Here is a 26,603-nt window from a genome sequence, read left to right on the forward strand (position 1 = left end):
TAGCCCTGCCACATACAAAATGCCAGTTCCTGAAGCCATCAAACTCAAGGAATATCTTAGACAGTTGTTAGAATAAGGGTTTGTAAGACCCAGTGTTTCACCTTGGGGTGTGCCAATTCTCTTTCAGAGAAAGAAAGATGGAACGCTTAGACTCTGTGAGAGGACTACAAAGGTCTAAATTAGCTGACACTTAAGAATAAGTATCCTATCCCAAGAATTGATGAGCTTCTGGAGACAGGTTAAATGGAGCCCAGATCTTCACAAAGATAGATCTCAAATCTGGGTATTACCAGATCAAGATCAATGATCAAGATATATCAAAAACAGCCATCAATACTCGCTATGGGCATTATGAATTTACCGCATGCCATTCGGATTAACTAATGCCCCAACTACATTCAATTGCCTAATGCACGATATCCTCAGAGAATACTTGGATGATTTTGTTCTAGTTTTCTTTGATGACATTCTGATTTACTCAAAGAATGCAGCTGACCATGAGACTCATGCCTTGAGATTCTAAGGAAGCACCAACTCTTTGCAAAAAAGAGCAAATGCACTTTCTCTGCCGACCATGTTGAATACTTGGGCTTTCTGGTATCCAAAGATGGAATTTCTCTCCAGATTCCGCAAAAGTCCAAGCAGTCAGAGCTAGTGAGAAGAATGCCAAGAGCAAGTAGTTTGAGGAGTAGGAGCTCATGCCATTGTGTAGGCTTCATCAGGTGATGCCATCCATCAAGGCACACATGCTTGAAATGGTGGAAGAACTCATCGACAACATAAGAGATTAGCCATGAAAAGATCGATTGGCCAAGGATTCATCATTTTTTTTTTGGTAACATGGTTTCAACCTAGACAATGGCAGTGAAACTTCCTTTTAACCGAGAGCGACCCCACCACCATTGCTGCGCAAATAGCTCTGAGTACACAAGGAAGAGGAAGAGTCTAAGGGGAGCTACCAGTAGGTGCAGAAGCTTCACTAAAGGCAAAAGCATCATTTTGGTTGCTCCAGCTTGATAAGCGACAGAGAGTGGGCCACCTACTTGCAACAAATAAGCAGCAACATATTACGAACTTTTAGGAGGTACCTATTTCACGTGTGAGAGAGTTTAAACTCCCAAATAATGAGATATATTTATCTCTCCTCTCTCCTGTTTCAACTAGATCCAAAAAGTGGACTAAACTGACCCAAAAATGGTCAAAAATTGACCAAATTGATCTGGAAAATTCTAGAATCAATTGGCTTTGTTAGAAGCTCACCTTTTCCTATAAATAGAAGCCTTCCCCTTTGTTGAAACTCAATAGTGTTTTGCACTATTACCCTACCTCTCCCAAGTGCCAAAAACTGTGAATTTTACTCATAATTCATTAGTTTTTGACCTTCCCTCTTCTTAAAAGATTGGTGGCCACTCTTGTTTCAAACAAGAATAGAACCCTGAAACCATCAAGCCAAAGGAAAGCTCTCAAATTCCTTCGTAAGTTGGAGATTCTTCTCTTTTCTATTTCTTTTATGGTTTTTTATATGATTTTTGTCTTCTCTAAAATGAAATGATGTTATGCCTCATTAAAAAAAGGCATTCCCCTCTCTTCTTTAGTAAATCCAACCATTCTTGATCCTAGATGATTAATTATTGGATAAAATCAAGTTTTTCATAATGTTTCTCTTAAATGAGTAGAAAATGTTTACATTAGAATGATTTAAATACTCTTGGTGAACTTCTAATTAATTTTAGTGAGTTAAAAATTGAAAAAAGGTCAGCCATATAAAGGAGGTTATGGTAAAATTTTTTAAAAATTTGTGAAATAAATTTTATCTTTTATTAATAAAAAGAGTAATCCCCATCGTTAGAGTATTCTAAAAGTGTCATTTTCATTCATGCATAGAAAGATGCATATTGATTAATTTTTATAAAAGAATGATTTTCAATAGAATTAAACTCTATGAAAGATACTTATTGATAATTTTTTTATTATGAAAGTGTTACTTTCTTCATTATGAATATTTATGCATAAAATAATGCATAAAAGTATATTTTTTTATTACAAAAGAGTTACTTTCATCATATTGATTTTTATGCATAAAAGTATGCATAAAAGAATATTTTTTTAATTATAAAAGTGTTACTTTTATCATTATTGATTTCTATGCATAAAAGTATGCATAAAAGAATATTATTTTTATTATAAAAGTGTTACTTTTATCATTATTGATTTCTATGCATAAAAGTATGCATAAAAGAATATTTTTTTTATTATAGAGGTGTTACTTTTATCATTGATGATTTCTATGCATAAAAGAATATTTTTTTAAGAAACATGCATAAGGGAATTTATTTTTATTTCAAAAGAGTTATTCTCATTAATTTTGATTTTATGCATAGAAAGATGCATAAGGAAATTTTTTTTTCAAAAGAGTTATTCTCAACAATAATTTTGATTTTATGCATAGAAAGATGCATAAAGCAAATTATTTTTATTTCAAAAGAGTTATTCTCATTAATTTTGATTTTATGCATAGAAAGATGCATAAAGGAGTTTATTTTTTATTTCAAAAGAGTTATTTTCATTAATTTTGATTTTATGCATAGAAAGATGCATAAGGGAATTTATTTTTATTTCAAAAGAGTTATTCTCATTAATTTTGATTTTATGCATAGAAAGATGCATAAAGAAAATTATTTTTATTTCAAAAGAGTTATTCTCATTAATTTTGATTTTATGCATAGAAAGATGTATAAAGGATTTATTTTTATTCCAAAAGTGTTAATTTCATTAAAATTGATTTTATGCATAGAAAGATGTATAAAGGATTTTTTTTAAAGTGTTATTTTTCTTAAGATTTAATTTATGCATAAATAAATGCATAAAAGGATTTTGTTAAAAGTGTTATTCCCATTGAAGTTGATTTTATGCATAAATACATGCGTAAAGAATCTTTATATCAAAAATTAGAAATTCTCTTAAATTCTATGTTTAAACGAATGTGATGAGAATAGATGTGATGAGATGTGATGAGAATCAGATAGATGTGAATGATAGATGGATGGATGTGATATGAATAGAAGTGATGAGAATGTGATGTGGATAGATGTGATGAGATGCGATGTGAATCAGATAAATGTGAATGAATGGATGAGATGTGATGTCATGTGAATCAGAATGTAAATGAATGATATGGGATATGAGTGAATGTATGTGATGATAATGGATGTGAATGTGTATGAGAGAAGAATGGATGTGAATGAGTATGTGAAAGAATGGATAAGGATGTGTATGAGAAGAATGGATGTGAATGTGTATGTGAAGAATGGATGTGAATGAGTATGTGAAAGAATGGATGTGGATGTATGTGAAAGAATGGATATAGATGTGTATGTGAAAGACTATATGTGGATGTGAATGTGATGTGATGGATGTGAATGGATGGAGGTGATGTGATGTAAAATGGATAGATGTGAATGGATGTGATGTCATGTGAATCGGGATGTGAATGAATGATATAGGATGTGAATGGAAGTGATGTCATGTGAATCGGGATGTGAATGAATGATATGAGATGTGAATGGAAGTGATGTCATGTGAATCGGGATGTGAATGAATGATATGAGATGTGAATGGAAGTGATGTGAATGATATGAGATGTGAATGACAGTGATGTCATGTGAATCGGGATGTGAATGAATGATATGAGATGTGAATGGAAGTGATGTGAATGGAAGTGATGTCATGTGAATCGGGATGTGAATGAATGATACGAGATTGGAATGGATGTGATCTCATGTGAATCGGGATGTGAATGAATGATATGGGATGTGAGTGGATGAGATGTCATGTGAATCGGGATGTGAATGAATGATATGGGATGAGAATGGATGTGATGTCATGTGAATCGAGATGTGATGAATGTGATGTAATGTGATGCGAATTGGGTAAATATGAATGGATGAGATATGAATGAATGTGATGTGATGAGATGTAGATATGGGTAAATGCGAGTGGATGAGATCTGATGAGGATATTTGAGGAAAGAAGTGATGAGATGAAAAATGATGCGATTGAATGAGAATGGGAATTTATATGAAATGAATGTGGATTAAGTAATGTTGATTATTGTGGAAAGACGAGAGTTTGTTTTATAGAAACTGTATTTATGGTCTGTTTTAAATGAATGTTTTAAACTGTATTTTATAGAAACTGTATTTATGGTCTGTTTTAAATGAATGTTTTATGTCAAGAATGCTAGGAAAGTGTTTTGACCATCTTGTGATTAAGGTCGTGGAGACCTAGCTGATAAAGTCGCAACAGGTGACGGAGAGTCAACGGAGGATGTCTCGTGTAGCAAGGTCAGCTGAGGTCTTGACCAGCCTCGGTTTTATTAAAATGGTGAGCATCCGGTACGGTGGATGAGGGACTAAGGAAGCGGCCTATGAGGGACTAAGGAAGCGGCCTATGAGTGACTAAGGAAGCGGCCTATGAGTGAAGCCCTAGGTCACCCTGCGAGAGGATCCTAAAGGGTGCTGACCATACAGTGCTCGGGCTCTGGGTCACCGACGACACCCACACGTGCATCGTGGAAGATATTGGAACAAGGAGTAAGAGTTGTTTTCTAAATTCGGGCATGGATCTAGTTGATTGACCTTGTTGGTCCTCAACGGATGAGTCCATGACCCTTTTATATGGATGCGATGGTTGATCTTGCTGATTCTCAATGGAGTTTCCATTTTGATATGTGAATATATTGCCGGTTACTATGAGCTAGGAACTATCGAAAAGGCCCCTGAGTGGTCAAGTGGTGAGCGTTCTGGTAGGATTATGATCAGTGAGACAATGGTTTCATTAAATGATTGTTTTTAAATACAGATGATGCTGAGAAAAAGGCAATTTCATATTGGGTGTGTAAGTGGTGTGACTAGTTTTAAGTTTGCATGAATATCCGGCTAGGGGGCCTCGAAACTCTTTTCCCTAGTACCCAGGACAAAACCTAACCAAATTCTTAATTGGATCCCATCACTACAGTGGTTGGGCGGTTGGCTAACCCATGGGACTAGATGGGGTTAGGCTGGATTGATGGATCCCTAATTGGAGACTTAATTCTGCTATGGTACGATAGATGAACTAAATCCTGGACAAAAATTGTTCTATGGAAAAGAATCAATGGCTGTGCCTCTCAATGAGGAAAAAAGCGTTGGTCTCTATGATCCAAGTGCAATCTTTTCCTTGATCTGACTATGGGACTTACGAGTTTGGTCATATCAGTTCTGTTAGATAAGGCTTTTGACTACGTTAGAGAAAAGTTATCCTCCTGGAGGAATTGCCCGTGCTTTCCGGGCAAGGGAAGTTTTTTCGGGTTCGTTTTGGATGAACGGATGGATTAGTCTCTTGTCCAGATATCTGTGGCGAGGCTCCCAGTGTGGGACCCTACCCCGTGGAAGAAGTGCTACTTCCACTGCTAGCACCCTTGAATTCGCTGCATGGTGGGGACATGGATCTCATAGCTGGTATCAGAGCAAATTAGCTAAAGTGGATCAACCGAGAAGCCAAAAATGTCATAAATTTATAAAGTAGTAGTAAAAGGTTAGAATTGTGTGATGAAACTCATACAAATTGATATTCAGAATGAAATTCTTAATTTGATAATTGGGTCTTCAGATGGAAGTACTGCAATTGTATGGAATCCGTGACTTGCTTCTTGAGGACTAGACATGATGGTATTTACCTTATAGTTTTAAGGACCGTGACTACCCGTATATACTGAGGGTACAACTGCAGCTCTTTACTGGCAGTATATACGAGTAAATCTAAGATCTTGAAATTATAAGCTAAAATGCTATCCAGAGGATGAATTCGAATGTGGTTGATATGATTTTAAAATTTTGATTGAGAACTGATGAGTTGAATTGGATTCTGATTGAAAAATGATGATTCCTGAATTTTTGGTTGAAAAGCAATTTTCTGAGCAAAACCACAATGAGGATGAATGGGATGAGTCCCTGTGTTGATGTTTGTAACTAGAATGATGATAATGACTTTTGCAAATCACTATGAGATTAGTGGATTGTGCTGACAGATTGCTACTGTTAACTCTTGACCTAGTGGATCAAGTTAAGGGATGACAAATTAAAAATCTATAAAATTGAAATCCCCCATGGAGTACTGTTCTTCAGATGGAAATTTCGGTCTAATACACCATTATTGTGTTAAAGATATGAATGATATGTTCTAAATGAATTGTTATATGATAATGTGAGTATCTTTATCCCACAATTCTGTGGGAAGCCGACCTATCTAAAGAACCCCAGAATCAGATGAATCAAAAATCGGATTTGAATCATAAATAAAGGGACTTAACAAGGTTTTTCGTATTGATAGGAACATGGATCGAGGTCGTCGTGGTAGAAATGATAACCCCCAACTCGGTGAGGAAGAGCTCGACTTGGATGTTCATAAAACTCTTCATAGTTCGTAGCCTCGACCTTTCAAGGGTGAAGGAGAAAACTTGGGCGAGGCTGTGGAGAAGCGGATTGAAGTAATGGAAGAGTACTTTGATGTCATCGAGTACAATGAGAAGAGCAAAATGGCTTTTGCAAGGGTGAAGATAGTAGAAACAGCCAAAGTAGCATGGACAAACCACTGCGAGACAAACCGTCTGGATCGGAATACCCAGACATGGAATGATCTCAAAATTTACCTAAGGACGAGGTTCTGTCCTCTCGGCTTTTTGGAAACAAAGATGAACGAATTCTTAGAGTTAACCCAGGGGAGCAGAACTATTGAAATATATCACCAAGCGTTCGCTCTCCTCTTCAAATACTCGCCACCGCTGAATGAAGAACAGCTGATGGCCAGGTTCATTTGGGGACTGAATGAACCTTTGAATATTTTGGTGAAGAACGCCAAGCCAGTTTCCATGGCCGAAGCAGTGCGAATGGCGAAGGATTTCTCCAAGGCCTTTGATGTCAAGGTCCCACCAAAGCCAGCACCATCACCTTTCAAAAGGTTTTTAGTTCCAAAAGGTGATTCCAACCTTCCACCGCCTAAGAGATATCAGGGTCAACAAGCCCAGGATATGGGAAGTTTAAGAATGGAAGAAATGTCCTTTTCCCGAAACTCAATCCCATGGAATTCAACTTCAGAAGTTCCACCCTTGAACAAGGGAGTGAAATGCTATAACTGTCAAGGATTTGGACATCATAGTATTGATTGTCCAACTCCTTTTGGATCAAGGTTTTTAGGGCAGGGAAATCAGGGATCAAGATTCCAGACTCCAGCTCCTTCCTTGCAGAGTAATCAAGTTTCTATCCGCCAAAATCAAGGAAATCCGAGAGGTAGTCCCTCTAACCAACCCGCAGTTTCAAACCAAAGTAATGCAAGACATCTGCCTCAGAATAGGGGAAGTCAAAGAGAGTTGTTCCCAAATTGATCGTCCACTTCCAAGGCAGTAACGCTGGAAGTGATTGAAGAAGAAGAAGAAGATGAAAGAGATCATACTCCACCTATGAGATGAGGACATCTTGCATTTTTAAGTGGGGTAGAATGTAAGATTCCTCCCCCAACCCCTCAAGATGTCCAGTTTCTCCCCCTGTAATCAATCCCTTTTTTAGAATAATAACAGATCTTGTTTCTATCTGTTTTGGCCTTAGAGAGAGAAAATGTTCTAAAGAGAGGTAATTTAGTTTCTAGATATCTTTGGATGGAAAAATATCCCTTCTTATTAAAATTATCCCCCCTGAAATAGAAATTCAAAAAGAATTTTCCAATGTGCAATTGGAATAAATTAAAAATAGGTAAAAAGGACCTTAGCTTAAGGGGCCAGATTTTCTGAAAATTTTGGATTAAGGCTCCTATGGACCAATAAGATTAATCCAAATGTAGGGAGGAGATAAATTGAAGAATAAAAGAAAAATCCCCCAAAAATGAGTAAATACTCGCATAAGATGAAGAGTTGACTAAGGACAAGGTTTATTAGTTAAAAAAGAAGAGATATTTAGAGGAAATGATGCATTTTCGACACCTCGGTGTGGGGAATTTTCCTCATGAAGGAGGTGCCTATTTCACATGTGTGGATGAGTTTTAAACTCACAAATAATGAGATATTTTCATCTCTCCTCTCTCCTGTTTCAAGTAGATCCAAAAAGTGAGCTAAACTGACCAAAAAATGGTCAAAAATTGACCAAATTGATCTGAAAAATTCTAGAATCAGTTTGCTTGGTTAGAGACTCATTTTTTCCTATGAACAGAAGCCTCCCCCTTTGTAAAAGGTTAATAGTGTTTATGCACTTTTACTCTACTCCTCCCCAGAGTCAAATACATTGAATTCAATTGATAATTCAATTGTTTTTTACTAAATCCTCTCCAAAAGAACTGGTGGCCACTTTTGTTGCAAACAAGAGTAAAACCCTCAATCCCTCAAGCCAAAGGAAAGCTTACAAGTTCCATGTAATCTTAATTTTTACTTTGTGAATTTTAAATCTATGGTTTTCTTAAATTTTATGCTTTGTAAATGTTTGAATTAAAATCTGATGCTATGCCTTGATGGAAAGGCCACCCCCTTCTCTTCTTTACAATTCAGCCCTTCTTAATCCTAGAAAGTTTAATTAAAATATTGATAAAACTCTTTTCATTGTTTACTCTCTTGATTTTTGGAAAATGGAGTAGATTAGAGATATTAGAATTCAAATTGGATTAATTCAAGTCATAAATTGAATGTTAAAATTGAGAAATGGTTAGCCATACAAAGGAGGTTATGGCAAAATTTTCTTAAATTTTATGGAACTAAAGTTTATCATCAGGTTATTCTAAAAGAGTACTTCCTTCCGTTTGTGCATTCTCAAAGATTTGTTTTTATTTCAAAAGTGTCATTTACATTAAAATTGAATTTATGCATAGAAAGATGCATAAAAGAATTATTTTTATTTCAAAAGTGTTATTCCCATTAAAATTGAGTTTCTGCATAGAAAGATGCATAAAAGATTTATTTTTTTATTTCAAAAGAGTTATTCTCATTGATTTTGATTTTATGCATAGAAAGGTGCATAAAAGAATTGTTTTTATTTCAAAAGTGTTATTCCCATTAAAATTGAATTTATGCATAGAAAGATGCATAAATGATTTATTTTTTTATTTCAAAAGAGTTATTCTCATTAATTTTAATTTTATGCATAAAAAGATGCATAAAGGAATTTATTTTTATTTCAAAAAAGTTATTCTCATTAATTTTTATTTTATGCATAAAAAGATGCATAAAGAAAATTATTTTTATTTCAAAAGAGTTATTCTCATTCATTTTGATTTTATGCATAGAAAGATGCATAAGGAAATTTATTTTTATTTCAAAAGAGTTATTCTCATTAATTTTAATTTTATGCATAGAAAGATGCATAAAGGAATTTATTTTTATTTCAAAAGAGTTATTCTCATTAATTTTGATTTTATGCATAGAAAGATGCATAAATGTCTGTTGCACTCTTACGTTGTGATGCCTGGTCATATGTCCAACTTGTTAGATTCCTCCCCAGCCCCCCCTCCAAGATGTCCAGTTTCTTCCCTTGTAATCAATCCCCTTTTTAGAATAATAAAAGATCTTATTTCTACCTGTTTTGGCCTAGAGAGAGAAAATATTCTAGAGAGAGATAACTCAGTTTTTAGATATCTTTGGATGGAAAAATATCCTTTCTTATTAAAATAAATTCCCCCGAAACAGAAGTTAAAAAAGAAATTCCTAAGGTGCATTAGAAATAAATTATAATATGCTCAAAAGACCTTAGCCTAAGGGTCCAGATTTTCTGAAAATTTTGGATTAAGGTTCTGAGGTACCAATAAGATTAATCCAAATGTAGGGAGGAGATAAATTGAAGAAATAAAGCAAAACCCCCCAAAAATGAGTAAATACTCACATAAGATGAAGAGTGGCAAAGGAAACATTAAAAAAATGAATTTTTGACACATCAGAGTGGGGATTCCCCCTCATGAAGGAGGCACCTTTTTCTCATCATTTGCTTCCCAATTTTAAATCAATTAAGTGAGATATTTCATCTCTCCTCTCTCCTATTTCAAGTCTAGTTCCAAAAAGTAAGCTGAACTGACCCAAAAACGGTCAAAAATTGACCAAATTGATCTGGAAAATTCTAGAATCAGTTTGCTTGGTTTGAGGCTCACTTTTTCCTATAAATAGAAGCCTCCCCCTTTGTAAAAGCTTAATAGTGTTTTTGCATTATTACTTTACTCCTACCCAGAGCCAATTACATTGAATTCACTTGATAATTCAATTGTTTTTGACTAAATTCTCTGCAAAGAAATTGGTGTTGCCATATATATATAGGCAGTGATGTGTGTGAACACACTTAGGACCGCCGGGGCACTTTTTCCCTCTTTAGGAGGTTTTTTCCCCCGGCTTGTAAATACGCCCATCCTTCTAGGGCTAACTTATCTTTGTACATTGACACAATCTAATACACTTTGTGTTGTGTGCGTTCTTGCTTCTTCTTCTCCAAGCTTTGTGTGCTTTCCTGCAACCCTAATTCCAACAATTGGTATCAGAGCAGGCATCGGCTCCCAGGGCTACACCGTCAGCACCCTCCGACTCACGTTCTCCGATTGAGGTGAGTTTTCACGAGCGCTTGCAGGTCCCTGTACTCTGCAAATTAGCCCGTACGGCTTTGCGTTCTCAGAATTTGCATCTGAGGTCGTTTCGGGCTTCGTTTTTGCATTTCAAGTTCTGCACAGGTGTTTTCGTCATTTTCTGCAGAAATTTTGACAGTGCAGTTTTCTGCAAAACAGGCATGCGTACTCTATTGTGGACCGTGCTACATAGCACGAGTTGTTTTCTATTCAGTCTTTGCTTCATTACAGGCAGCTTTTGCATCAGTTTCAGTCAGTAGCCATGGCTGATAACAGCAATGATGTATTTCGCATGTTGTCTGCTGAAGACAAACTGGATGGAGACAACAACTACCCACTTTGGGCATACATGATGCAGCATGTTTTGGTTGCAAAAGGAGTGTGGAACATTGTGCAGGGTATGGATGTACGTCCAGGTTCTGTGGATGTAGGATCTATTGAGGATGTTGCAGGTTCTAACAGCTCTACTGTTGGTGCTGTTTTACCCACTGCTGAACAAGCTCGTTGGGATGGTAAAGATGCGCAGGCTCATGCCTTGATTGCACTTTCTGTCAAACGTAACATCACCCCACATATTCGTTCAGCTAAAAACAGCAAAACAGGCTTGGGATATTCTAGCTGGTTTGTATGCAGGTCGTAACGAGGCAAAAATCGCTTACCTGCGTAAAGAGCTAGAATTGAAGATTATGCAAGAAGATGATGACATGAATGTTTTTCTTGCTGAGATTAAAGATCTCAAAGAACAGTTGATTTCTACAGGTGAGATTATTCCTGATCATTCTCTTGTGCAGACTGTTCTTGATGCTTTACCTGAGACATATCAGACTTTTGCTTCCACATGGAGACTTCTTAATGAGGGCAGACCTGATGCTGTCAAGTATGATACTTTAGTCAACAAGCTCTTGCAAGAAGCGCAGTCCAGGCAAAACAGGGCCAGGCAGCGTGCAGTTGATCAAGCATTTATTGCTGCCCAGCAGCAGAGAAGAAGTGGTAAGGCAACCCCTTCCACTGTTTCTTCTCCTATTAGTAGGTCTGCAACTTCTTCTCCTTCCACAGGTAGTAACAATAAGTCTGAGAAGGCTCTTGATAAAGGCAAGAAAAAGACCAGATGCAACTATTGTAAGGCAAATGATCATGTCATTAAGAATTGCCCTAAGCTAAAGGCTAAAGAGGCAAAGAAAAAAGAGTCAAATGCAGCCACAATAGCGGATGCTTCTACAAATGCAGATTCTGCAAATGTTGTGCAGGATACAGAATGGGCGTTTAGCGTGTATTGCCAGTATGACCCATCTGTACATGATGCATGTTTGGCAGTTTCTGTTGACTCTCATGTTTGGTATTTTGACAGTGGTGCTACAAAGCACATTACCTCGCATCGTGATATGTTCACTTCTCTTGAGGCTGTCCCTAATGGGAATACTGTCACATGTGCCAATAATGCTTCTTACCCAGTGAAGGGCGTTGGTAAAATTATGCTTACTGCTGCAAATGGCAGCGCTTTCACACTTTCAGATGCTTTGTATGTGCCAGGGATAAAGAAGAATCTATTGTCTATCTCTGCGCTTGCTAGACTTGGATTTGTAGTCAAATTTGTGGATGACAGATGTACTGTTCATGATTTGACTTTTGGTGATACGATTATTGCATCTGGAACCTTGTTTCGTGGGCTGTATAGGCTCAATTCTTATGACAAGTGTGTGGAAGATTCAGCAAATGCAGTTTCTGATGAAAAGGCAGTTTCGGATGCAAAACTATGGCATGCTCGTTTTGGTCATCTGAACTTTGCTAGTTTGCTGCGTTTACAGAAATTTGATATGGTTGCTTCATTGCCCCCTCTTGAGGCACCATTGAAACATGTTTGTGAAGGCTGTATTTTGGGCAAAATGCAGCGTTCTGCGTTTCCAAAGGATGGTTCTGTGCGGGCCACTCGCAAATTGCAGCTTGTACATAGTGATGTATGTGGGCCTATGCAAACTCCGTCATTTGGTAAACACTTGTACTTCGTGACTTTCATTGATGATTACTCAAGGCATGCATGGGTATATCCACTGAAGGCAAAGTCCGAAGTGTTATTGTGCTTCAAACAGTTTTTTCTTATGGTTGAAAATGTATCCAATTGTACTGTGGGCACCCTCCGTACTGATCGAGGGGGGGAGTACATGTCTAAAGAGTTTGATGCATTTCTGGCTAGTCGTGGGATAAAACACCAATGTACAGTGCCATATACCCCTCAGCAAAATGGTGTTGCTGAGAGGAAAAACAGGTCACTTATGGAGATGGCACGATGTATGGTCAAGAGCCAAGCTTTGCCACATGCGTTTTGGCTTGAGGCTGTCATGTGTGCTGCATATGTACTCAACAGGTGTCCCACTAAGGCCTTGCAGTCTATTACTCCATATGAAGCTTGGCATGGCAGGAAGCCTTCTATTGGTCACTTGCGTGTCTTTGGTTGCTTGGCCTATGCTTTAGTGCCTGTGCAACAACGCAGAAAATTGGATGATAAGGCTGTCAAATGCATTTTTGTTGGTTACAGTGCTGAAAGCAAAGGTTACAGATTGTATCATCCACAGTCAAAGCGTATCTTGATTAGTCGAGATGTTGTTTTTGTAGAAGATGCTGTGCAGCCTTTGTTATCATGTACCAAAGAGACAAGTGTGAGCTCACGGGATGTATTTGATACATTGTTGCCTCTGTTTACAGGTGGGAATTCAAATGTAAGTCCTAATGAGGTAAATATTCAGCCTATGCAGATTTCAAACGACATCATAGATTAGCCTATTTCTGATGCAGATTTACAGGATGTAATTCATGAGGATAGGACTGAAAATGAGCAGGCTAGAGGTATGCCTAAATGGCTGGTGCAAACCTTGCGTGATAGTAAGATTGATGCACCTATGCCTAGTCGTACTCGTTCAGGTTTTTAGCATGCCTCTTATGCATCAGATTGTTATGCTTTGGCTGTGTCTAGTATGTGTGAAGAGGAAGAACCTCTTTCATTTGATGAGGCACAAAATTCAGAAAATTGGTTGGCTGCAATGCAAAGTGAATATGATGCTATAATGAAGAATGGTACATGGTCTTTGTGTGATTTGCCTATTGGTAAAAAGGCCATTGGATGTAAGTGGGTTTTTAAGTTGAAACGAAAGCCAGATGGCAGTGTTGATCGCTATAAGGCTAGACTTGTTGCAAAGGGTTATGCTCAAGAAAAGGGCATTGATTTTGATGAGACCTTTGCTCCCACTTGTCGTATGACTACCATTCGTAGCATTTGTGCATTGGCAGCTCATAATGGTTGGAATGTACATCAGCTGGACATAAAGACTGCGTTCTTAAATGGAGATTTGCATGAGGAGGTGTATGTATCGCAGCCTCGTGGTTTTGTTCAAAGAGGGCAGGAAAACAAAGTGTGCAGGTTAAAAAAGGCTTTATATGGTTTAAAGCAAGCTCCACGAGCTTGGTATGAAAAAATACATGCATATTTGACTGCACATGGGTTTCAGAATAGTCCAACAGAAAGCACTTTGTATGTTAAACGTGTGGATGGTGTACATCTAATCATTGCTCTCTATGTCGATGACATGCTGCTCACAGGACCAAATGAGAGTCATATTGCTGATTTTAAGGCTGATTTGAATGCCTCTTTTGAGATGTCAGATTTGGGGCATTTGCATCATTATTTGGGGATACAATTTAAGCAGTGTGATGGAGGTATTGCTTTGTGTCAGACAAAGTATATTGAGACATTGTTGCGGAGATTTGGCCTTGAAGACTGCAAGCCTATTGCTACTCCAATGGAGACAGGTTTGAAGTTGAGTCTTCATGATGCTGGAGATCACTTTGATGTCACACTCTATCAGACAGCTGTTGGTTGCCTCATTTATGTATGCAGTACGAGGCCGGCATTCAGTTTGCAGTCTCACAGGTGAGCAGGTTTATGCATAGCCCAGGGTCTCAGCATTGGAAGGCAGTTAAACGCATCTTTCGCTACTTGAGTGGCACCATACATCTTGGGTTGTTTTATCCCAAGGGGGGATCGTTGCCGCCAGATTTACATGCTTTTTCGGACTCAGATTGGGCTGGTTGCTATGACACAAGAGTGTCCACAAGTGGTTTTTGTTTCATGCTCGGTAGCTCATGCATATCTTGGTTGAGCAAGAAGCAACCTACTGTGGCCACTTCTAGTTGTGAAGCTGAGTACAGGGCAGCTTTCACAGCTACGGTTGAGTGTGTGTGGCTCAGACGGCTTATGGTGGCTGACTTGGGTGTTGGACAGGAGTCTGCCACCTCTATCTTCACTGACAGTCAGAGTGCATTGGCAGTTGCGAGAAACCCAGTTTTTCATGCTCGCACAAAGCACATTGAGGTGCATTATCACTATGTCAGGGAGAGACTCTCAGCAGGAGAGATCAGCTTGGCCTATGTGCCAACACAGGACAACCTCGCCGATCTTTTCACAAAGGCGCTTCCTCGTGAGAAGTTCGAAGCTTTCCGCAAAGCTTTGGGCTTGCTTCCCTTTGTGGACTGATCTACTTCGGGCATGGCACTCCCCTATATATGAGTGCCAGCTCTCGTTCACACCATCACTCCCAGGGGGGATTTGTTGCCATATATATATAGGCAGTGATGTGTGTGAACACACTTAGGACCGCCGGGGCACTTTTTCCCTCTTTAGGAGGTTTTTTCCCCCGGCTTGTAAATACGCCCATCCTTCTAGGGCTAACTTATCTTTGTACATTGACACAATCTAATACACTTTGTGTTGTGTGCGTTCTTGCTTCTTCTTCTCCAAGCTTTGTGTGCTTTCCTGCAACCCTAATTCCAACAATTGGTGGCCACTCTTGATCCAAACAAGAGTAGAACCCTCAATCCCTCAAGCCAAAGCAAAGCTTACAAAACTCCATGTAAGCTAAATTTTCTACTTTTTAATTTCAAATCTATGGTTTTCTGATTTCCTTATTTTTTTAATAGTTGATTAAAGTGAATCCTGATGTTATGCCTTGATGAAAAGGCTACCCCCTTCTCTTCCTTAAGAATTCAACCTTTCTTTATCCTAGAATGAGTAACAAATAAATTGATTAAACTTTTTTTATTGTTTACACTCTAGAAAGTGAAAATTGAGTAGATTAGAGTACTTTACTTCAAATTGGGATTAATTTTAAATTGAAAATAGAATGTTAAAAATTGAAAAATGGTCAGCCATACAAAGGAGGTTATGGTAAATTCTTTTTGAATTTTGTGAAAAATAAAGTTTATTTTTATGTTATTCTAAAAGAGTAATCTCCATCGTTTGTGCATTCTAAAAGAAATAATTTTATTTACTCCATATACATATTCACCTATGAATATGCATGGATATCATTGATATGAATTACTGAAATTAATTTCTATGCATAGAAAGATGCATATTGAAAATCGTTTTTATTATAAAAGTATAATTTTCATTGAATTTAATTTCTATGCATGGAAAGATGTATAATAGATATTTTTTTAATTATAAAAGTGTTATTTTCATTGAATTTAATTTCTATGCATAGAAAGATGCATATTGGAAATCTTTTTTATTATAAAAGTGTTATTTTCATTAAATTTAATTTTTATGCATGGAAAGATGTATAATTAAAAAAAATATTATAAAAGTGTTATTTTTATTGAATTTAATTTCTATGCATAGAAAGATGCATAATGGAAATTTTTTATTATTATAAAAGTGATATTTTCATTGAGTTTAAATTCTATGCATAGAAAGATGCATATTAGAATTTGTTTTATTATAAAAGTGTTGTTTCCATTGAATTTAAATTCTATGCATAGAAAGATGCATATTGAAAATTTTTTTATTATAAAAGTGTTATTTTCATTGAATTCAATTTCTATGCATGGAAAGATGCATAATGGAAATTTTTTTATTATAAAAGTGTTATTTTCATTAAATTTAATTTCTATGCAAAAAGATACATAAAGAAATTCTTTTTATTTTAAAAGTGTTATTCCTATTAAATTGATTTTTTTGCATAAATAGATGCATAAAAGGATTTTCTTTTATATAAAAGTGTTATTTCCATTGAAGTTGGATTTTATGCATAAATAGATGCATAAAGAATTTTTATATCAAAATTAGATTTCTCTTTAATTCTATGTTTAATTTCTATGAGTATTTGGTAAGTGAATAAGTAAATACTCTGAGAGAGGAATTTCTATGAGTATTTGGTAAGTGAATAAGTAAATACTCTGAGAGAGGAATTTCTATCGTTTTATATTCACTCGGATTATAAAGAGAAAATTTAGGAAATCTATCGAAGTCAAAATATTCAAATAAAACATTAATTTATTCCTCATTAGAATTCGTGATTAATTTAGAAATCAGTTAAGTGAATATTCAATGAATGAAATTCAATAAAATAGTAACTGAAATATCACCCCCTTTTCGAGAAAGATAGTTCAGGAAAAACCTTATCAGGCTCGAGCCCAAAATCAGACTATGACCAAGACCAAACTCTTTCGTCAGTTTCGAGGAAAGAAGATGTGACCAATTCAGGAAAATACACTCAATTCAGGAAAATACACTCAAATCTCCCACCAAATCTGAAACTAAGTTAAGACCCTTCGAATTGATCTGAGGATCAAGGTTACGGAATTCGAGGAATTCTATTTTGAAGTTTAGTATTACAATTATGAAGTTCTGGGGATACTGATTTAAGATATACTCATTGTATTCAAAAGAAAATCAAACTGAAAACTTGCATAGAAACCCTATTTTCTTAAAGGATTGTCTTACACCAGAATGCTGGTGGAGGGAGCATTTGGTATATGTGTTTTCTTAAGGGAAGTTCGGTTGCAACGGCTAGGGGGAGTGTTCAAAGGACAGCTCACGTGGCAAAGCCTGCCCAAGTCTTTACCAGCCTCGGTACGGTTAAAATGGTGCACTTTTGGTACAATGGACGAGGGCCGATGAAGCGGTGCGTGAGTGAAGTGCCAGACACCTAAGGAGGATTTCGGAGGGTTTTGACCAGGCGATGCATGAGCTCGCGGTGCCTAGGACATCCATGCGTATGTCGTGGAAGATTTGTATGATGGACCAATGATTATTGTAATCTGTTTTACTGGATCGCGTTGGCCAGCTGGGTCTCAACGGAGAGTCTAGAGTGATACTGTTTTTTTTTTAGAAACAAGGATTGGATGAAAATTTTGAGTTATGACATCTGTAATCAATAACTGTTTGTTGTCAATGGATTATTTTATAAGTTAAAGTTTAAAGAGGAGTGTGTGCGTATCTGTATTCGAAAGCAAATGTTAAGAAAGGCATTCAATTATGGGTTGGTGAGTAATTGTCTGGTTCTACCAATTCCAATGGTTGGTGGGCGGTGGCTAACCCATGGGCTGGAATCAGTAGAGTTTTAATAATGAAATTGATTAATAGGAATACGATTAGAACTCGAGTAGTTAAATAAAAACGTGAAGACTTCTCAAATGAATAGATCAAAGGCTGTGCCTGATTTAGTTAGGAAAAAAGCGTTGATTTCTTCAAGTTAAGTCTATAATAGTTTTCCTTCTATCTGGTTTAATCAGGTGAAGATTAGTTTAGTCTCTTGACCCCGTTAGAAAATTCATTAAGGAAATCAAAAAGATGGAATCGTCCTCGTTTTTCGAGCAAGGGAAATTTTTTCGGTTTCGGCTTTGGAATGACCACCAGATTATTCTGGTGTCCGGACATTCGAGGGCGAGGCCACCCTACCTCGCGCAAGAAGAAGCTACTTTCGCCTAGTAACCGAGAATCTGGTGTGTGGAGGGGGCAGTGGGATCTCATAGCTGGTATCAGAGCGCTGTTGTAAACTTATGAAACAGTAGCAGAAATTGCCTAAAATTTTAAAGTAAATCTACGAAAAAAAAATGTTTTCACTTGCTAAGATTATGTTTGAAATGAATTCATAAATTGAATTGGATTTTTAGATGGATACCCCAAATCTATCTAGCATTCTTGGACTTTCCCAGAGTCAAGATATGATCGCCTTTGCCTTCAAAAATCTCATCAACTCTGTAACTCGAGAAAGCAAAGTGAGGCTCGCTCGTCACTTTGAGGTTCTATACTTCCCTAATCTAGTAGAGTGACGTCAGCACATGTGGCTCTCTGGAGGGCGATGTATTAACGTCAATACCAATCAGCTTCAAAGACTCGGGCAGAATATCTTACTAGCCATGATCTTGAGATAAGGCTACGAGTTGTTCATTACGTCCAACTCTTTAATTATTCGCCCCGAAATTTTAGAAATTCTTGCCGAATTTTTACACTTCTAAGCCGCTTTATTCCTAGAAGTAGAATTACAGCACCCTTATCAGTGATGAGTCGTGTATATCATAGCATGTCTCCATTGCAGCATCAACCTTTTATGCATACGTGATTGAGGCAGTGACTTTTGGAGCCAAGACGCTCTATGTATATATCAAAAACTTTTGATAATAAATGATGTTTTGCAGAAGGTTCCAATTTGATTTCGTGGTTGTGAATATTGGTTAACAAAATTATCAAAGTGAATCTTGTTTTCAAGAATTATGATGGAATATTTAATTGTTTAAGAGATAAATCTAAAAAAGAATTAAATAGTCATAAATATGATGACAAAGTTAAGTTGACAAAAATCTCGTTTTGTCAGAATCATGAGGCGCATGGCCCGTGCTAGGCAGCTGGATCCTCTTACCGATGATGAAGAGTTAGATTCGTTCGTAAAGCCCTGCACCAATCCCAACCTGGTCCATTTAAGGGTGAAAGGAGTTAGGAGAAACAGTGGAAAAATGGATTGAAGTAATGGAAGAGTACTTTGATGTAACCTGGATCCTCTTACCGATGATGAAGAGTTAGATTCGTTCGTAAAGCCCTGCACCAATCCCAACCTGGTCCATTTAAGGGTGAAGGGAGTTAGGAGAAACAGTGGAAAAATGGATTGAAGTAATGGAAGAGTACTTTGATGTAACCGGCTACTATAAGAGGAGCAAGATGGCTCTCACCAGATTAAAAATTATGGAATCGGCTAGGGTCGCATGGAGGAACCATTGCGAGACAAACCATCTCGACCGAAATACCCAGACACCTGGTCAGATCTTAAAGTTTACCTCAGAAAGAGGTACTGTCCTCCAGGTTTCTTGGAAACCAAAATGAATGAGTTCTTGGAGTTGAAGCAGGATAGCTGGACAATTGAAGAATACCATCAGGCATTTGCCCTTCTCCTCAAATATTCTCCACTTTTGGATGAAGAGCAGTTGATGGCCAGATTCATTCGAGGAATGAACGAGCCATTAGACACTTTAGTGAAAAATGCCAAACTAGTCTCAATGGCGGATGCTGTCAGAATGGCAAAGGACTTTGCCAAGGCATTTGTTGTCAAGGTCCTGCCAAAGCCTGCACCCTCAAACTTAACCTCGGGAAGTGCTTCAAACTTTCCTCCCCCAAAAAGGTAGCAAGGCCCCAATCACAATCAAGATGCTAGTAGATTCAGAAGTGAAGGAAGACCCTTCCCTCAGAATGCTTTCTCAGGAGCCCCACCTTTCTCAAGGATTCAAAGGGATGAGCTTAGAAGTGAGAACAAGTGTTTTGGGTGTCAGGGTTTCGGTCACCAGATTAAAGACTGGCCGACTCCTACCATGTGAAGAGGACAGGGAAGTCAAGGACCTAGAATGCAGAGACCAGCCCCTTCCTATCAGTCAACCGTCTCGTCAAAATCAGGGCAATTCCAGGAGGAATCTAGCTCAGCCATCTGTCTCTGTTCAGAGTAATCTCAGACTCCCTCCCAGAACTAGGGTAACCAAAGAGAAAGATTTTCGCCCCAATCCGCAGTAGCTAGACCAGTTACAATAGCAGATGTAGTGGAAGAGGAAAGAGGTCAGATTTATGCCGCAATTGAAAACCAAGGGCCAAATCATCAATTCTCTGTCATCCATACTCCAGCTGAGTATAAGGGTAAGTCATTCAAACTTTTAATTGATTCAGGCAGTACTCATTCATTTATTTCCCCTGGATGCTTGCGTAAGCTAATCTTAGAACAGAAATCAGGGAAACCTATGCAAGTTGAATTGGCCAGTGGGAAGATCCTTTTCACTCACCATGAGACAGATCGTATTCAGTTTGATCTAGATGGGAATATAATTGACTATCAGTTCAGAGTCCTACCTTCGGGAGTTTTTGACGGGATCCTTGGAATGGATTGACTCCACAAAAATCAAGCTGACATTCGCTGTCACAATGGAACCATTTCCTTCCGTGACCTTCACGGAAACAAAGTTCAAGGAACCAAAATTTCAGGATCCCTAGATCTGCAATTAGTAAAAGCTTCTAAGTTATTGAAAGGACTTAGAAAGAAGCAGCTCATTTACGTTGTGTGTCAAAATGAATCCGGTAGACACAAAGTTAAAGGCTAAAGAACCAGAATGGTTAAGTGAGTATGATGATTTATTCCTAGCAGAGCTAACAGAGATGCCTCCAATTCAGGAAGTGGATCATGTGATAGAATTGACCCCCAGTAGCCCAGTGCATGTACAGAATGCCAGTCCTTGAAGCCATTAAACTCAAGGAACAGCTTAGACAGCTGTTAGAACAAGGGTTTGTAAGACCTAGTGTTTCACCTTGGGGAGTGCCAGTTCTCTTTCAGAAAAAGAAAGATGGAACGCTAAGACTCTGTGTGGATTACAGAGGTCTCAATCAGCTACAGTTAAGAATAAGTATCCTATCCCCAGAATTGATGAGCTCTTGGATAGGCTAAGTGGAGCCCAGATCTTCACAAAGATAGATCTCAAATTAGGGTATTACCAGATCAGGATTAATGAGCAAGATATCCCAAAGACAGCCATCAATACGCGATATGGGCATTATGAATTTACAGTCATGCCATTTGGATTGACAAATGCCCCAACTACATTCAATCGCCTAATGCAGGACATTCTCAGAGAATACTTGGATGATTTTGTTCTTGTTTTCTTTGATGATATTCTGATTTACTCAAAGAATGCAGCTGACCATGAAGCTCACGTTCGAAAAGTTATTGAGATTCTAAGGAAGCACCAACTCTTTGCAAAAAAGAGCAAATGCACTTTCTCTGTCGACCATGTTGAATACCTGGGCTTCTTGGTATCCAAAGACGGAATTTCTCCAAATTCCACAAAAGTCCAAGCAGTCATAGATTGGCCTGAACCAAAGACATTGAAAGAAGTCAGAGGATTCTTGGGATTAACTGGTTGGTATAGAATTTTTATACCTAAGTATGCTCTCATGGCTTCCCACCTGACTAATCTTCTCAAGAAGAATATCCTATTTCAATGGTCTGCCAGGTGTCAGAGCACTTTTGATAAGCTGAAGACCGCCTTGGTAATCAATCCCGTTCTAAAATTGCCAGATTTCTCTCTACCCTTTGAGGTAGTAAAATTGATGCTAGTGGTTTTGCCCTGGGAGGTGCACTCATATGCAGGAAGGTCATGCAGTGGCTTATGAATCCCGAAAACTTAGAACGCATGAGAGAAATTATGCTGTCCACGACCTGGAGCTACTTTCAGTAGTGCCCTGAAGTTGTTGAGACATTACCTATTGGGTCAAAGATTCACTTTGATGACAGATCATCCGAGCTTAAAGTGGATCTTCACTCAAAAGGATCTCAACATGCGCCAAAGAAGGTGGATGCAAACCCTGTAAGAATTTGATTTTGAAATCAAGTACCGCCCAGGCAAAGAAAATGTGGTAGCAGATGCCCTCAACAGAAAAGCCTCCTTGCTTGCAATCACAGCAGTGTCAAATCCATTGATTAATGAAGCAAGAGATAAGATCATGCAGGATAGATTCTTTGGTCCTATTACTACCCTACTTATGCAGGAAAGCAAAACTCCTCAGGAGTTGAACCGAGTTCAAGGGTATAGCCTGGATGATGAAATTATGTATTATAATAGCAGGCTATGCATTCCCAATGATGAGGGAACTAAGGGTCAAATTCTGAATGAAGCCCATGACAGCCTTATTTTGCAGGACATCCAGGTTTCATCAAGACCTACATGTCTGTAAAGAAAAGCTTATTTTGGCCCCTGGACTAAAAAAAGGATGTACTTAATCATGTATGTCAATGCTTGATTTGTCAAAAAGTCAAAGCAGAGAGAGTAAAAATGCCTGGGAAGTTACATCCATTAGACACCCCCCAAATGAAGTGAAAATGTATCAGTATGGATTTTATTACTGGACTACCTTCAGTGCAATCAGGTTACAACTCCATCTTCGTGGTAGTTGATAGACTAACCAAAGTTGCCCATTTGATTCTAGTAAAAGAAACCTACACTGCAGTGGATGTGGCCAGAGTGTTCCTCAAGGAAATCTTCAGATTGCATGGCCTACCCAGGAGAATAGTAAGTGATCGAGATCCCAAGTTCATGTCAAGATTCTGGACTACATTCTTCGAAGCAGTAGGAACTTTCTTGGATCTCATCACAGCTTACCACCCCAAGATCGATGGTCAAACAGAAAGGGTGAACCAAGTAATCGAAGATATACTTTGGTCATGCTGTGGCACGGAACCCAAGAAGTGGCTAAGCTATCTGCACCTAGTCGAGTTCGCCTACAATGCTTCTTATCATCGAAGCATCGGGATGAGCCCTTTCAAAGCTCTGTATGGACAAGACTGCCTAACACCATTAACTTGGTCCGACCCATTGATTAGGGTCGAGATGTCCAGACAGATGCTTGACGACATGGAGCAGCAGATGCAGTCAATCCGCAAAGATTTAAGAGCTGCCCAGGATAGACAGAAGCAGTATGCAGATAAGAAGAGGTCATGCAAAAAGTTCGAAGAAGCAGATATGGTCTTCATTCGAGTACGTCCCAAAAGAAGTTCTCTATCTCTTGGGAAGTACAAGAAGTTATCCCCCAGATAATGTGGGCCATATCTGATTACAAAGAAAGTAGGTGACTTAGCCTATGAACTTCTTCTGCCTTCTCATCTCAAAGTACATAATGTATTTCATGTCAGCCTACTTAAGAAGTATGTATCGAGCCCGAATCTTATGCTTAATGATGTCAGTCTACTTAAGAAGTATGTACCGAGCCCGAATCTTATGCTTAATGATGAACTCTTAACTTCTTCAACCCAAGGGCTGATGAAACTCCAACCTGAAGAAATCCTTGATGTTCAAGAGAAGGTTCTCAGGAACAGAATTCTAAGAGAATTATTAGTCAAAAGGAAGTTCTATCCTAGGAGAAAGAAGCCGAACTGATGCGGGATTACCCCCAGTTTGCGAGATGAGGACATCTCCCGTTTTTCAAGTGGGAGAGAATGTAAGATTCCTCCCCAGCCCTCCCAAGATGTCCAGTTTCTTCCCTTGTAATCAATCCCCTTTTTAGAATAATAAAAGATCTTGTTTCTATCTGTTTTGGCCTAGAGAGAGAAAATGTTCTAGAGAGAGGTAACTCAGTTTTTAGATATCTTTGGATGGAAAAATATCCTTTCTTATTAAAATAAATTCCCCCGAAACAGAAGTTAAAAAATAAATTCCTAAGGTGCATTAGAAATAAATTATAATATGCTCAAAAGACCTTAGCCTAAGGGTCCAGATTTTCTGAAAATTTTGGATTAAGGTTCTGAGGGACCAATAAGATTAATCCAAATGTAGGGAGGAGATAAATTGAAGAAATAAAGAAAAACCCCCCAAAAATGAGTAAACACTCACATAAGATGAAGCGTGGACTAAGGACCAAAGGAAACATTAAAAAATGAATTTTTGACACCTCTCAGAGTGGGGATTCCCCCTCATGAAGGAGGCGCCTTTTTCTCATCATTGCTTCCCAATTTTAAGTCAATTAAGTGAGATATTTCATCTCTCCTCTCTCCTTTTTCAAGTCTAGTTCCAAAAAGTAAGTTGAACTGATCCAAAAATGGTCAAAATTTGACCAAATTGATCTAAAAAAATTTAGAATCAGTTTGCTTGGTTTGAGGCTCACTTTTTCCTATAAATAGAAGCCTCCCCCTTTGTAAAAGCTTAATAGTGTTTTTGCACTGTTACTCTACTCCTACCCAGAGCCAATTACATTGAATTCACTTGATAATTCAATTGTTTTTTACTAAATCCTCTCCAAAGAAATTGGTGCCACTCGATCCAAATCGTCAGTTTCGAGGAAAGAAGATGTGACGAGTTCAGGAAAATATACTCAAATCTCCCACCAAATCTGAAACTAAGTTAAGACCCTTCAAATTGATATGAGGATCAAGGTTATGGAATTCGAGGAATTCTGTTTTGAAATTCAGTATTACAATTATGAAGTTTTGGGGATACTGATTTAAGATATACTCATTGTATTCAAAAGAAAATCAAACTAAAAACTTGCATAGAAACCCTGTTTTCTTAAAGGACTATCTTACACCAGAATGTTGGAGGGAGCATTTGGTATATGTGTTTTTTTAAGGGAAGTTCGATTGTAATAGCTGGCGGGGAGTATTCAAAGGACTTGACCAACCTCGGTATGGTTAAAATGGTGCACTTCCGGTACGATGGACGAGGGCCGACGAAGCGGTCCCTGAGAGGAGTGAAGTGCCAGGACACCTAAGGAGGATCGTGAAGGGTTCTGACCAGGCGATGCATGGGCTCACGGTGCTTAGGACATCCATGCGTATGCGGTGGAAGATTTGTATAATGGACCAATGATTATTGTAATCTGTTACAGCTGGGTCTCAACGGAGAGTCTAGAGTGATACTATTTTTTACATGTTTCACATGTTGACTCAAAGATCTCTATGTGTTGGATCGGGTCTCCATCTCTGAACTTTTGCACAAGTTTCAAAATGATGTGTGGCTTCACCTAAGATCATTGTCTGGATTCAAGGGCCATGCCTAGTTTTCTAACCATGCCTTTGTCCATTTTTACAACCATATTTAATAAATCCACCCTTGTGGCTTCATCTGAGATGGTTTGGATTCAAGGGTCGTGTGCCTAGTTTCCTAACCATGCCTCTGTCCATTTTTGCGACCATATTCAATAGATCCACCCTTGTGGCTGTATTTAGATCTGTGTGGGGATCTATTATTGGCCTCCAAGGAGCTATCCCCCTCTACCTAGACCTCGTCCTCTACCTGTATAGTTTCATCTATCCAGTCCAGGTCTATGGCTCGTGGGTCCAGGTAATTTCTCATCACCTGGCCCAGGTCTATGGCTGGTGGGTCCAAGAAATTCCAAGTAATTTCTCATCACCTGGCCCAGGTATATGGCTGGTGGGTCCAAGAAATTCCTCATCACCTGGCTCATCATTAGCGGCCTCAGCCCGCCTTTGTTGAATTAAGAGTTCCATGCTCCTGCAACAACAAGAATGTGGGATTATTGATCATTGCATTTATCTCCTCTCTTGTGTAGAGCTGATTCTCTCCTCTGGTATATTCCCTAAGTAGATTGTCCACTTCTTCTTGCAATTTTAGGTCTTCCTTAGCCTTGGGCTCCTCGTTTATGGGTTCTAGGGCTGGTTTTCCTTCTTCTGCCATTCCCATCCCCATGTTACCTGTGGCTTCTCTAGATGTTTCTATTTCCTTACCATGTGGCCATAACGGATTCAAATTACCAATTTCCCTCTGTTTCACCATCATTCTTTGCGTATTGAGCTCTTGCCTTTGTAAGCTCAAAAGCCACAATTGTCACTCTACTTTTACCATCTTTATGTCAACTTCTAATTCCTCAAATGTGGGGAAGAAGATTTGACCTGTCATGGCAGCATTTTCCTTGTCCCGCCTTACCCTAGGAGTCATTCCACTAGGTCTCAAAGGGTTAGTGTTCCTGGGTCCAAATGTTAGAGCGGCTGTACATGTTGGTAAGTCCGACTTTGGATCATGTCCTTTGTTCATTGACGGGCCCATGCCCACAGATTACGCTTCATCTTTTGTGCCGTGTTGGAGACCAAAAAAAGTTTCTGCAATGGTTAGATTTCTCCAAGCTGAAACACTCAATTGAGTGCTCGCCGAGTGACCTGAACCAACACTTCTCTGGT

Source organism: Cibotium barometz, chromosome 59, assembly GCF_041138505.1.
Source record: "Cibotium barometz isolate CiBa-2024 chromosome 59, ASM4113850v1, whole genome shotgun sequence".
NCBI classification, from domain to species: Eukaryota; Viridiplantae; Streptophyta; class Polypodiopsida; order Cyatheales; family Cibotiaceae; genus Cibotium; species Cibotium barometz.